At 53.1% G+C, this 13,553-nt stretch overlaps 1 protein-coding gene across 7 annotated transcripts in view; it reads left to right on the forward strand.

Moving 5' to 3' along the window:
* Rgs3 (regulator of G protein signaling 3) overlaps positions 1-13,553 on the forward strand; it is a 116,154-nt gene that overhangs the window by 87,122 nt on the left and 15,479 nt on the right. The window contains exon 1 of one of the 7 annotated variants that reach the window (XM_021648823.2): positions 21-175. The exons of the other annotated variants lie outside the window; for them this stretch is intronic. The gene's annotated coding sequence lies outside the window, so the exon portion shown is untranslated. Of the gene's footprint in view, positions 1-20; positions 176-13,553 lie in introns of those variants that run through there. 7 annotated transcript variants of the gene reach the window in all.

Here is a 13,553-nt window from a genome sequence, read left to right on the forward strand (position 1 = left end):
AGTCCATAAATAGCTCTACTGACACAAAGGAGCTCTGTCTGGGGAAGGCAGCCGCTTGACACGGCCAGCCGGCTGCCCGCCCGCCCTCTGGAGGAGCCGGGTGGAGCCCCGGGCGGGTGGCCGGCAGGAGCTGCAGCAGCTAGGAGTTGCCTGGGTCCGTGCCGGAGTGTGCTGGGTAGGTGCCTGGATGACAAATGTGTGTGTGTGGTGGTGGGCAGTGGGAGGGTAGCCTTGTTCAAGACATCCCCTGTCCCTGTTTCTATTGTTTCTTCCCCAGGGCAGCCATTGAGAGACATCTTGCAAGCAAACCGGTTTTGTTTCGTGGGGATGGTGTAGTGTGTGTGTGTGTGTGTGTGTGTGTGTGTGTGTGTGTGTGTCTGTCTGTCTGTCTTAGGGGGCAGTAGCCACTCAGGGGTAGGGAGCAGGCTTCCAGTGTGTGCGGTTCCTCTGTTTGAGGGCTAGCCAGTTAGCTTTTCTTTCTAGGAGAGACAAGGAATGTTTGGTGGCCAGTTGGGACACTACATGAGAAAGGAGTGCTTAGCCAGCAGGACTGGCTATTGTGTCGGGGATACTGGCCCACACCAGGCACTGGGATGGCAGTTCTTATGTAGATCCCCTGTCTGGGGAAGAGCTGGACTTCTCAGCTGGTCTTGGGGCATTAATGCTAGTCTCCAAAACCTGGAAACACAAGCAGGCTTGCTGTGTGCCCCACCAGCTCAAAGCCACCGTTCCCCCCCCCCCCCGCCATACTTGCCAAGGGAAGAGCCTGCACCTGCTCCCTTGGCTCCAGCTGATACCCACTCACTCTCAGGGCTAGCCCCTGTAAGTGACCAGGCAGAGACCAATTCTGTTCTCAACTCGGAGGGTCCATGTCTTTACTCTTATCCTAAAAGAAACCTAAGTCTTGGTCTAGAAGGGTATCCTGAGCCCAGAGAGGGGAAAAGCCCTGGCTAAATTTCAAGCAGCAGGTCTATGACTGAGCCAAACCAGGACTGAAGACCTCTGCCTCCCAGAACAACAAGGACAGGGCATGACACATGGGAAGCCATTACCCAGTTCCGAGCTACAGGATGCTCCTCCAGTATATTCTTTGCTCGAGACTCCTGACTTATCGCACGGCCACCAGGCCCCTCAGCAACTCTGGAGAACTGCTTTTCATCCTGATGCTCTCTGGCTTTGTGCTGTGGGCTCTTTGCTCCCCGTTAGAGTGGCTGGAATGGTTGCACACCACCAATGCAAGAGCTGCAGTGGCTTGCTCCTCTGACGCCTGTAGGATCTCAGCCAGAGTCAAAGTTTCCACACAGTCCCTCTGAGTCTTCTGTGCCCAGCCAAGGGCCACCTCCCCTCTTCCTCGGCTCTAGCATGTGGCATGGCTTAGCCCAGGGTGGGGAGCCTCTAGGGAGCCAAGTTGCAGAGTAGGGAGCACTCAGGCCCAGGCTGGCATCTGAAAAACAGGAGCATAGTGAGGATGGAGGCCATGGAGATAGTGACTCCTTGTCCAGAAGTCTCCAGGGCTCTGAGCCAGGATGGTACATTAGGCTCCTGATGATAGGTGCTAGCTATCAGGGAGTACCGTACTTCCCAGCTTGCTTCTTCCCGGTTTTCATACATGCTATTTCATCGGCCAAGAAAGCCCTACTCTTCTACTCTTCTACTCTTCTGTTCTCTCTAGGTTTGGTTTTTTCCTTTTTTTTTTTTTTTTTTTTTTTGGTTTTTGGAGACAGGGTTTCTCTGTGTAGCCTTGGCTGTCCTTGGCTCACTCTATAGGCCTAGGCTGGCCTTGATCTCATAGAGATCCATCTGCCTCTGCCTCCCTGAGTGCTGGGATTACATCTCTCTAGGTCTTAATCTCACCCAACTTCCATACCTGCAGTGACTACCTCTGCCTGCTAGTGGTGGCATCTCTTTTGGCTGCTTGTGTCCTATTTATGCAGGATATGGAGTTTACTCATCTCTTAGTCACCCAGGAGCCCGGCTTTCTCCAGGGCATGGCTGGAGAAAGGTGTTGATATGCCCTGAGAGGTTAAGTGGCCCCTGCCCCCGGAAGGAAGGCCATGCTCTGATGTACAGGTCAGCTCAGACTGTCCATCCTAGTGCTGTGCCTGGCATGAGAGTGGGCACTGCCAGGAGAGAACCTTGCCGGGGGCCCCTCAGGAGGATCCCTAGCCTCTACATATCAGTGTGATATTAGGAGGGCCAAGGAGTTGGAGGTTGGCTTTGGTGGGAAGGTAAGACGTGGAGAACTTTTACTTTAGCCTACTTGAAGCCATAGAAAGAGCCTATTCAGAGGTCATATTGTGCTGGGTGGTGACCATAGCATAGTCCGGCCATCAGTGGTAGACGTCACAGCCCTGGATGGATCATTGGAACACTCATGATCCTTTGCACAGACTGTAGGGGCTTGGAGCGCAGCTTCCTGCACTACTTTGGGATGGTCATTGCTTAGGCTAGATCTTGAACACCAGTTCTCCACCAGGGGTCTGGCCACCTCTCTCAAAAGATACATAGCTGGGGAGGGAGGGCCCATGCCCAGTCAGATCCCTGGGGAGCATAAGTGCTGCTTCCTATTTGCTCTCTGAGCATCGGGAGCTGGTGAGTCTGTTTACCTTCTGGATGGAGGAGGGACTAAGGGAGAAAGGAAGCTCTTACCTGGGGTTACATGGAACCCAGGACTCAATTTGCTCAACCCATGCCTCTCCCCATTGCATATCTCAGGGTATTCAAGCTTCATCTTGAATTCTCTTTTTCTCTTTTGGACTCCCCAGTGACTCACTCCTTTTGGACCCTTGGGCTTACTAGTTGAACTTGCTGATCTCTGGAAAAGCAATGTGCGCGACAGAGAAAGCCCAGGAGACCCAGTTGCTTTTCATACCTGATCAGTGAATCTTAGGCAGATTCACCTATTTTCCTAGCTCAGTTTCCTCTTTGAAGCAACCAGGAACTGGATCAGATATTCCTAGGCACATTCCAGTCACTGGATTCCCCGGTTCTCTGAAGACCTAGGTCTCAGAGTCAGGGTCAAGACAAGGCTCAGTTGAGAAGCAGCCTCTGGCCTTCCTGCCTCTTACTCAGGCGCCTCTGGGTAGAAGCCTTCTCATGCACAGTGCAACCCAGGGAGGTTTGTTGTTGTTTGTGGAATCTGTCCGTTTCCAAGATGTCATTGCTCAGGGAAAACCATCATTCCTCCCAGGGATAAACAAGGCTGCTTATGGCTCAGCCCTCTAAGCCCAGGGAGGCTGGAGCCACTCACAGCAGGCCAGCTGGGCTCAGTCCCAGGGAGCTGATGCCCAACCAGACCGGCCCCATCCTTGCTCCACACAATGACTAGTGAGCAGAGTGGGGTGGACGGGGAACGGACCACCAGCCCCTGGGGAAATCAGAGGGTCTAGGCACTGAGGAAAGGCAGTGGAGTCTCCCTGGTGGCCTCTCCTCTCTGATGGTGGTCTGGACCGTAGCAGTAGATGTGTGGAGAGATGCCAGCTGTGCTCTCTACCGCAGATGGCCCAGGGCTTCTCCCTTGTGGGTACAACAGCCCAGGTTGCTGCCAGAGAACTACCCAGGCCCCCAGATTAGGAGAACGGGCTGCGTAGTGAGTTACAGCAGACCAGGCGGCGCGCTCACCATCTGCCCAGTCACTTGTTGGCCTGGTAGCAGCACCTCAAGACAGGTGGTAGAGGGTGAGGGGACGTGAAGAAGGACAGAGGAGAAGCTGTGCAGAGCCTTTGGGTTGGGGTGGGGTTAGGGTGGGTGGCTGGCAGGAGCCTTGAGGCAAGGCTGGAGGAGGTTAGAAAAGGGGCCATAGAATGGAAGGCACCATGGATTGTAACTGGTCTCCAGTCAGGACATGAAAATTTCACCGAAGAGACAATAATTTATAGTTGGTCCAAACAGCAACTTAGTTCTGTTCTTTTTGCCTCTCTCCTTCTGTCTTTTCCTCCTCTACCTTCCTCTCTTCTTTCAACCCCTTTGCCCTCTCCTTCCTAACATGCCTGTTAAGAGCCTTTGTTTAATATACTCTTTCCGGGTCTTGGAGGTGTCAACATAAGAGGCTTAATCTGTGATCTCAGGCCCAGGCCTGGTAGGTAAAGGAGAGTGAAATAGAGATGGTGGTGCCCCACTGTCAGTGCCTGGCGCGGCCTGGGAGCCTCAGCAAAGCTTCCTGTAGGAGGGAGGCTGTCTGTTGATGCATACTCATACCTGTTCAACGAGCAGGAGTCCAGCCCAGTCTCTCTACTTCCTTTCTGTATAGATGTGATTTCTGCTGGAATGTGCACATTACCCTCCAGCCCCAGCCTCCTGCCCTCCTTATCTGCAGAGGCTGTCTAAGGTGTCATGTAGGGTTGTGGACCCTGGACTTAAGGCCAGTGACCCCGCTTCACAGTATGTATTTCTCCTGCCTGTGGTCGCTCTGGAGCAGTAAACCTCACAGGTCAAATGAGATGCAAATGCGAAAGTCTTAGATGGTGAGGGAGCATGCCTGCGGTTCCAGGTCATCTCACGGAGGACCAGATGTCTCCTAGGTGGCTGCTGCTAAATACAGCCATGTAGGCGAGGCGCTTTGGCCAGGCTGGCTGACGTGGAGGTGATGGGGTGCACGGGTGGAGCGCTTTGGAGGCGGATAGTTGGAAGGTGTTAGAGAGGGGTATAAAAGGCAGCGAGCTCACAGAGGAGAGACCTGCTGTCTCTGGCAGAGAGTATGCTGTTGAGGGCTCTCTGTCTTTAAAGCAAACTTTTTTTTTTTTTTTTAATTGTTAGAACAACTTCATTCAGAGACTTGGAGAAAGGCAGGAGAAGCCCATGCTGCCTGCTGTCCTCTGCAGGGCAGATCTTTGTACTCTTCCCATTGCTAAGAGTAAAGCGAACTTTTAAATCGAAGCCGGGTGTGCTAGAGAAAGAGGACAGGATGCAGCTGATGGCTTTTCACCAAATGAGCACACCCATTCAGGTCCATAAGGAAAACATCCCATCCAGTACACTGGGAATGTTCTGGAGTGCTCCTCAGGCACTGAGGTCCTGATTTCTCTCCCTGGTTGCTTGCCTACCTTGGACTTTATGACTGGAACCCTTGAGTAGATGTTCTTTTATGCTGACTTCTTTCCTTTAGTGCTTTCATGGTGACTCATCAGCATGTCATCTCAAAGTTTTATTTAGTTCATTCTGTTACTATTTAGTGTGTTTCTCTTTAGGTATACCTCAGTTTACCGATTATTCTACCTTTGACAAGTGTTTTGGGTTTTTCTAGTTCCAGGCTGCAGTAAATAGTATTGCATTGAACTCCTTGAACACTTCTATTGAAGTGCATCCATCTTTCTTAGATATACCTCCAGTTTGCAGTAACTGACTCATAGCGCTGTGCATAATTAGCCTGGGTAGATGCCATCATAATTTCCCAAAGCTTGACATTAGTGCCTCCGCTTTCAAGCCGTGTGTGACAGTACCTGCTGCCCCCTGTGCTCAGCAACACGATTACTATCAGATATGGTGATATCTAATTGTGTTTGTAATTTGCATTTCCTTGATGACTCATTAGGTTGTGGGCCTTTCCATATGCTAATTGCTCATTTGGATAACCGGTGGCAAAGTGCCTGTTCAAGCCTTTTCCTCGCATCTTTTAGATCACATCTTTCTCTTTACCCTACAGGTTTGTGGGAGCTTAAAAAAAGTATTCTGGATGTGTGTTCCTTATTGGCTAAACACACTGAGAATATGTTCCCGAGTCTGGGGCACGTCTTTTTATTCTTGTCTGGGATTACTTGAAGAAAAAAGGTTCTCCATTTTAATACAGTCCATCTGTTAACTTTTTTTTTTTTTTAATGAGCTCCAAGTTCAGAGAGAGACCCTGCCTTGATAAATAAAATGGAGAGCAATTAAGGAGATACCAACAATGTCAGTTTTGGTCCTCCACACACCCAGACACTCACCCAGACTCATATGTGCCCAGACACATGCACACACTCACACCATACATACATACACACACATTCAAAAGTATATATCAATAAATAAAACCCAATACAACGTGAATCCTAGGTTGTTGTGAGGGTCAGCTGCCATCAGCTGCCCACATCTGTATGGACATCAGTAGGTTTAGTTATCAGAATTGTTGTTATATAGTATCGTTGTGGGCAAATGACAAAGAAGAAAAGTGTATATGTTTTCCCTTCGATAAAGCATTAAAAAAAAAAAAATGACCTGTGGTTGTTTGACTGTGCAGACATGAACCCCACAGATATAGTGGGCCTTCTGAAGTTTTAATCATTTTATGTTTCGTGTTTAAACCTGAAACCCATCTGGAATAGATTTCTCTGCACAGCGTGATGCAGAAGTCCAGATTCATCTTCCAGAGGAGATGCTCAGCTTATCAAAGAGACTGTCCTTTCTCACTGTGGGACACTGTCACCCTGTCAGAAGTCAAGAGGATCAAATACAGACATGTGACCGGGGTGTGTGTGTGTGTGTGTGTGGCTGAGCTGTGGAAGGATGGATGCGGGCTGCTCAGGTTGATGGGAGGGGGCGTGTTCGTGGCATGAGTGACAGCATGAACACAGGTGTAGAATGCCAGAGAGAGTGCGCGTCTGTGAGGCTGAGGCACTGGGGCTGTGGCACTGTGGATGAGGAGATGTGTTGTCCTTTGGAGAGAGCACACACTATCTCATCCAGAGCACTTGAGCCTCGGCAGCTTTAGCCGCCTCTAGGGGCCGAAGGCTTTGGAATGAGAGAATAACTTGCTCAGGTTTGTGTGAGGCTAAGGGGGTGAGAGTCCCACGATGGGAACATGAGTTTGGAGCCAGCCCAGCCCAGCCCAGCCTAGTGTGGCCTCTCCCAGAGGTGGTGCATCTGTCAGGACTCACTGGTGTGAGGCAGGCTTGTGCCTGAGGGCCTGTCAAGGTGACCTTCAGCTTCTAGGGCTGGAGCTGAGCCTAACGTCCAGTTGCACCCAGGCCTTCTACCACGCCCAGTATCGCTCACCTGAGCTCCCCGTGCTGCAGGCCCTGAAGGTGGAGGAGCAATGCAGACAGATAAGGCTGGTATTCTGGAGAGAGGATGGACCCATTTCTCCTCCTGGTGACCTCAAAGAGTTCTGGCCATGCCTCTGAGCAGGCAGAGATCCTGGGAGAGGAGTGACCTGGCCCAGGTTTCACAGGAAACCCAAATGACTGACAAAGGAGAAGGCTAGGGGTATACACTGGCCCCTCCTGCAATTCTGAGGGCTTCCACACAGGCCTCGGTTTCCTGCCTTGAGCTAAGCAGCTGCAAATTCTCCTGTTCTAGGCTGTCATAAGGATCAGAATGTGCTAAGTGCTCTGTCAGTATCAGTGGTGGTGGTGCCGATAGGCCTAAGACTGTGATTGCAGGGCTTGTAGGTGCTTACTGAGCGCCTGTGACGAGCCTGGTCCATGCCTCGTGCTTCATTTGAATTGTCTCCAAGCACTGCTAGCATGTGGGGACTTGGCGTTTGAGTCAGATTGCTTCACACACCAGTAGCCCCAGCCCTTAAAGAAGTCAAGCAGGCGGCACATGTGCTCTGAGAGGTGGTGGAGGGGGGATCGGAACCCCGATTTGTCCCACGTCTTCACCACAGTGGACTTCTGTCCCGTCATTCCTGGCGTGCAGAGCGCTCCCGGCTCAATAGTGAAGTGTGGTTCAGGGCCGGCCCGTGGGACCGACCTTCGGGCACCACTGAGCACTGCACGCTGCTGTGCAGACAGGCCCTGCCTCCACAGACTCCACCGCAGCACGCTGGCTTCAGCACGTGGTTAGGAGATGGTCATCAACCCAGCTCCCCCCCCAGGGTCACTGCAAGCCTCACAACCACAGTGTTGCGTGTGCCCTTCCCTGGGGTCTTCTCGGCATGGCAGAGCTTTTTCTTTTTTTCTTTCCTGGTGGATGAACCTAGAATAGGACGGTGCAGCCAAGCCTTATTTGGTGTGGACCCTGGTTTAGGAGAGTCTCTAGGTATGTGGCTCAGATTCCTGCCCTTCTGCGACCAGTCTCTGGGAGCAGCGACAGCCCTGCCGGTGGCACCGCTCACTACTGCCCAGCTCGGTACTTGCACTCAGGAAGCATCCTGGGAAGGAAGGGAGGATGAAAGGAAGCAGAGGGCAGGGAAGAGCATGGTGGGGTAACAGGAAGAGACGGCATTGAAAGGTGTTGCGTGTGCACATGTGAGTGCGTGCCTCAGGTCCTCCTCCTGTGTATCCTCGTCATCTGCAGCTGATTGTTCCCTAAATTCCCTGGCCAACGGGCTCTAGTCAGCTCAGGGCTTTCTTGTCAGGGACCCCCTGTGCTGTCTCTGCGGTCCGGGCAGGCCCTGCTTTGGCTCATGAGGATTGGAGCCCAGTCTCACTTCCTACCCTCACTCCTCAGAGTTACTCAGCAAATGCCTACAGAGCCCAGCCACATGCCAAGGCCTGTGCCAGGCACTAGTGCCAAAGACCAACAGGATCCATTCCTGCCCTGGAGATTCCAGGTCTCTGGGGGAGAGACGTCGGGGAAGGATCAGGTTAATCTCTCCCTAGCCCTGCCTCAGGGGCTGTGGAAGCTCAGAGGTTAGAGAGGTGGCCAGAGCTCTTAGGGCAGAGAATGAAAAAGGGATGGGTGGAGCAGAAACCTCTGTGCTGCCATTGGAGACAGCTCAGGGCACAGCAGTGGCTCTGGAGGGCAGGGTCCCGGTCCTTGTAGGAACCAGAACCTTACCCTTACACAGAAAACAAACAGTGCCTGCTGAGTGCTGGAGGGGTCAGGAAGCTGGGTCTAGAGATAGTGGCAATGGGTTATGACCACGATGGTTGGATTTGGGGTTGCTTTTATTTTATTATTTTAAGATTTATTTATTTTTATTTTGTGTGCATTGGTGTTTTGCCAGCAAGTATGTCTGTGTGAGGGTGCCAGTTCCCATGGAGGCTGAGTTACAGACAGATGTGAGCTGCCTTGTGGGTGCTGGACTTGAACCCAGGTCCTCCAAAAGAGCAGCCACTTCACCACTGAGCCATCTCTCCAGCTCCAGACTGGGGATTTTTGACAGCACTGCTGCTCACCAGTCACCATGACCCACCTTTGCTTGTATTCAGTCACTCCCAGCAACCCCAGGAGGTCAGGGTCAGTGGCCTCATTCTGAAAATAAACAGACTCGGAGGTCAAGTAACTTGCAAAACATTGAAAAGCAAAGAAGTAGAAAAAACTGAGAGGGAAGAGGGTGAGCAAGACAGGACATGGTCCCACCGGCCGAACGCTATGTTCAGAGTGAGGCTGGGGGACCTCACCCCGTCAAACCTCTGTCCCCTCACAGCACAGCACCCACCCCGGTGGTCGACACTTCCTCCCACTTCATCTCGGAGTCCCCAGTCGCCTGCCTTTCTTGCTGCCTCAGCTCCCACAGTTCCTGGGCTGGGGTTGGAGTGGGGAGAGGCTGGCCTGGTTCTTCATCCCAGTCTCTCCTCCGCAGAGCTGGCATCTCCAAGGCAGGGATGGATCTTGCTGATGTTTGGCCCCAGTGCCTGGCAGAGGCCTTGGCACGTGCCTCTGTCAGCATTTTCTGAGTTACCGTAGGGGATAGGGGGATAGGGAGGGAGCCGGGGCCTGGGCTTGGCATGGAAGCCCGGAGCCCTGTATCAAGGACCTTTGGTTGGAGAATTAGTGGAGGCTCATAGGGTCCTCCAGGGCTATGGCGTTTGGACTTGGAGAGGCACTGGGGAGTCAGTCACATGAGAGTTCTAAGCAGAGAAGTGGTAAGTTCCAGCACGGTCCAGACACTGGCCAGAGGGATCTGGGCCGCCACTGGGAGCTCTGTACCATTTGGATGGAGGCTAGTGATATGATACGGACGCAGAGAGAGTGGAAAGATTCTTCAAAAAACATCAATAAGTTTTGTTTTTAGCGCAGTTTTGGGAGTTGGGCGGAAAGCACTGAGTGCTCTACTTGGCTCTCTGTCCCAGTGTTCAGCCTACTGTTTGCCTGAGGTTTGATGAGGGACCAGCCCTCCTGAGGACTTGGTGACTGGCCCCCAGGGTCTGGGATGGGGTGGTAGGAAAGATCCAGATGAGAGAATGATGTACAGACCCTGTTTGAGGTGGTCTCAACTGGTGTGGCTTCATACAGGGGCCCAGAGGAGGAAGGAACTAAGAATGCGTCAGTCTGGGGCTCTGAAGCTGGTAGAGCTTAGTGGAGACCCAGACGGTGGTCTCCAGCTCCGCCCCGGAGCCACGTGCTGCGCACCCTCCCTGAAGCTTTTTACATACGTTGCTTGGTGGTACTCCTGTGAGTGAGCCTTGGTGGCATCAACGAGGTCCTCCCAACACCCTGCTTCTCCTTGAAGCAGCATCTCCTTTACACTGTGAGCCCTGTCTGGTATTGATCTTGTGCTTCTCTGAGTTACAAGTCAGTTAACGCCTGCTCTTCCTTCCCACCCTGAAAGCACTGCTGTATCCAATGAGCCCGGGATGGTGTTTGGCTCCCGAGTTCCGTGAGGCCCCAGTAAATGCAACTCCTGAAATTTAGCCTCAGGAGAGGGGTGGCCTGAAAATGCAGAGGGTGCTCTAGACGTGGGTGGCGCATGGGGGAGGTGCAGGGCTAAGGTGAAGGGCCTGGCGCAGATCCTAATGGACAGGCAGAGTCGCCTATGATGGAGCGGAGCAGGGCTCGGGGTCAGTCAGGGCAGTTGGAAGGCCAGCAGTGCCGGGGGTGGTCATCGTTACCATCTGTGGCTGTTGCACGACCACACAGTGTTGGACTCTGGACACGTACGATAGCTCATTTCTTCTTCTGGCAGCACCATGAGTTGTTTTAAAGTCGGCACAGTGAAGGTAAACGTAAGGTACCCTGGCCAGAAAGAGCGAAGGAGGTCCAGTATCCGAAGCTGCCTCCCCTCTGAGGGCTTGTCACGTCCTCCAGACTTTGACGAGGCTGGTGAATTGGCGGACTGAGCTGGTGGCAGAGGCACCAGTCGGGGCTCTAGGTTCTGTGGCTAGAGGAGAGGGCTGAGGCTGGATGGGGAAGCTGGGTGAGGGTTGAGTGGGTGAAGATGGAGGAAGTCAGCGTAGAGCCAGAGGCCCAGAAGCTGGAGACCTGATGGACCCGAAGCCCTTGAGGAGGAAACCCAGTACAAAAATGAATTCTGGAGGTCCACAGCCTGGCAAGAGTTCCAAGGGCCTCTCCTAGTCTTGGACAAGTTCCCGGCTCCACAAGCACTTTTCTGGCCTCCATGCACCATGGCAGATCACTGGTAGCCAGAGATCTCAGGCCTAATAACGAGGCCAGGGTACTACATCCCCAGTCTCCTGGCTTTCCAACCCGTGCTCTTGTTGAAACTTTCTGACTTATGTGTGGGCCACCCTGAGACAGAGTCACACCAGCACCCCCACTCCCAGAGCCGTACCTGGCATCTGATGGCTTCGATGAATTGCCAGCCTGAGAACCCTAGGTTGCCTGTGGGGTCAACAGGAGTGGCTCCTTGGCCAGCAGCTGTATGATACTGAGCAGGTCACTTCTAGCAGCCTGCAGCTACCCCTTATGCCCAGTAGCTGGCGGGGGTCTGAGGCCAGCAGCCACAGCTGGTATGAGCAGGAGCTTCTGGGCATCATTGATGCCACCCTTCCTCAGCCTGCTCCAAGCTCTGGATTGCATTTGGGAGAGGATTTGATTAGGCCCTGGGCAATGGCTCCATTTAGAGGGCCTGGCTCATTTCCTGTGGCTGCTAGCAGCGAGACAAGGACAGAATTAACCCTGCTCCAGCCTCGCCAGCGAAATGATGGAGGGATACAGACCCTCTGGGAGCTGGGGGCACCAACAGCCTGTGTGCTTGTGATCTAGTGCCCTGTCGGGGCAGGCTGGCCTCCCAGGGGCACCCTCGCTGGATTCTTGTCACTCCAGCCTGTTGTAGCACCTTCCAAATTGGCTGTCCCCAACTACCTGCACTTCCTTTACTAGCGCACTCAACACACGCCCTTTCTAGCATTTATTTTACTTCTTCCTCGAGGGCTATATCACTTGTTCCCTGCTGCCCTCCAGTACCTGGGAGTAAGTGAATGCACGTGCCCTGCCCCCACGTCCTTGCAAGCATTGCCCAGAGCAGGTTTTACATAGATGGCTCTACCCATGCATTCTCCCCCAGGACTGCCCAGACCGCCGTTTATCCTGAGACCTCTCCCTCCTGCCCTCTTTGTATCCCCTCTTGCCATTTCACACCTCTAGGCTTCTCAGGTTTCCTGTGAGCTTCTCTAGAGTATGCCTGCAAGCCACTGCCACCCAGCCAGCTCTCCCAGAAACACTGGCCTTACCAAACCTGCCTGAGGTGGCCACGGCACACAGATCCTGCCTGGGAGCTTGGCATAGAAGGAGGAGTTCTGGGCCCTGTCGGAAGAATGTCGACTTTGAGTAGACAGGCCTCAGGCATACTCACAAGTTGCTCCCTCTTCTAGACCCCCACCTTTTATGTGAGAGACCTGGGACAGGAGACAGGAGTTCTAATCCTGCGTGAGTCTCTGCTTTCTCAGGTAATTCTGTCACTGCCACAGGCCTCTGCCCTCTCCCCCGCCCTAGGCCCTAGAATGAGACCAGGAATGAGTGCCGTTCTATCAGTAGGCCTCCTGAGCTAGGCACTGTGAAGAAGCAAACCATAGCCTGGGAGTCCCCTGTGACCTCCTCAGGCTCAGCTCCAGAAAAGGAGAAGCTGACCAGCTCAGCCAAGCAGCACAGCTATGAAGTGGGCCCCATGTCAGAGTCTGAGGGACTGTTGGAGTGCCTAACCACCAGGCTCTCCAAACGCCCTTCAGCTCTGGGCAACTTCCTCAGGGCAGGGCCTTCTAGGCACCGGAATCCTTGCTGTACTTCCCCTCCTGGTTTGGTTAGGTTTGGTCTTAGACTAGGGCTGAGTTGACAGAGGAGGTGAAGGCGGGCGGGCACGGGGTGACTTGCATTTCTGGTTTGGGGTTTGTTGCATACTTTCCCTAAGGGGATAGGGCGGGCTCTGCCAACAGGCACCTGTGGGACAGGCCTAGGCCCTTCCCTGAGGCCCCCAGGAAAGGGGAAATTCACTCCTCTGTTAGTGTCATTCTGTGCCAGACCCTGAGTGCAGCCAGCAGCTGTTTCCTTCCAATTTTCCCCAGCAAAGTAAGAGGCAGAAGGGGTTGGTATATGTGTAAATGTGAGGTCTCGTGAGCTTGATGCAGGAGGATTTGCTTTTTCTAATGCAGATACCGTATGGAAGATGGGTGATGGGTTTGGTACTCAGGCAGAGAGTTGGTGATGGGTGATACTCAGGTTAAGATCAGAAGCAGATTTGCAAAGAGTGGAGGCAGAGTTGGGGCCTCCGAACTGTCCACAGTAGCTGTGTGCCAGTCCCTGAGGCACACTGTTCAGTTTCTTCAGGCTCCTGTTAGTCCTGTCTGTCCTCTTTCTACTTGAGACTAGCCCAGAGGGGCTGGAGCTCATCTTAGTTTTCTGGCCTCACAGAGGCAGACTTTGGCACTGGGTGTTTGGTAGTGTTTGCGTCTACGGTTCTGTAGAGAAGGCAAGCTTTGAGTGCAGAATTTCCTTCTAGAGCGATCATTAACCCT

This window comes from Meriones unguiculatus, chromosome 3 (genome assembly GCF_030254825.1).
Source record: "Meriones unguiculatus strain TT.TT164.6M chromosome 3, Bangor_MerUng_6.1, whole genome shotgun sequence".
NCBI lineage: Eukaryota > Metazoa > Chordata > Mammalia > Rodentia > Muridae > Meriones > Meriones unguiculatus.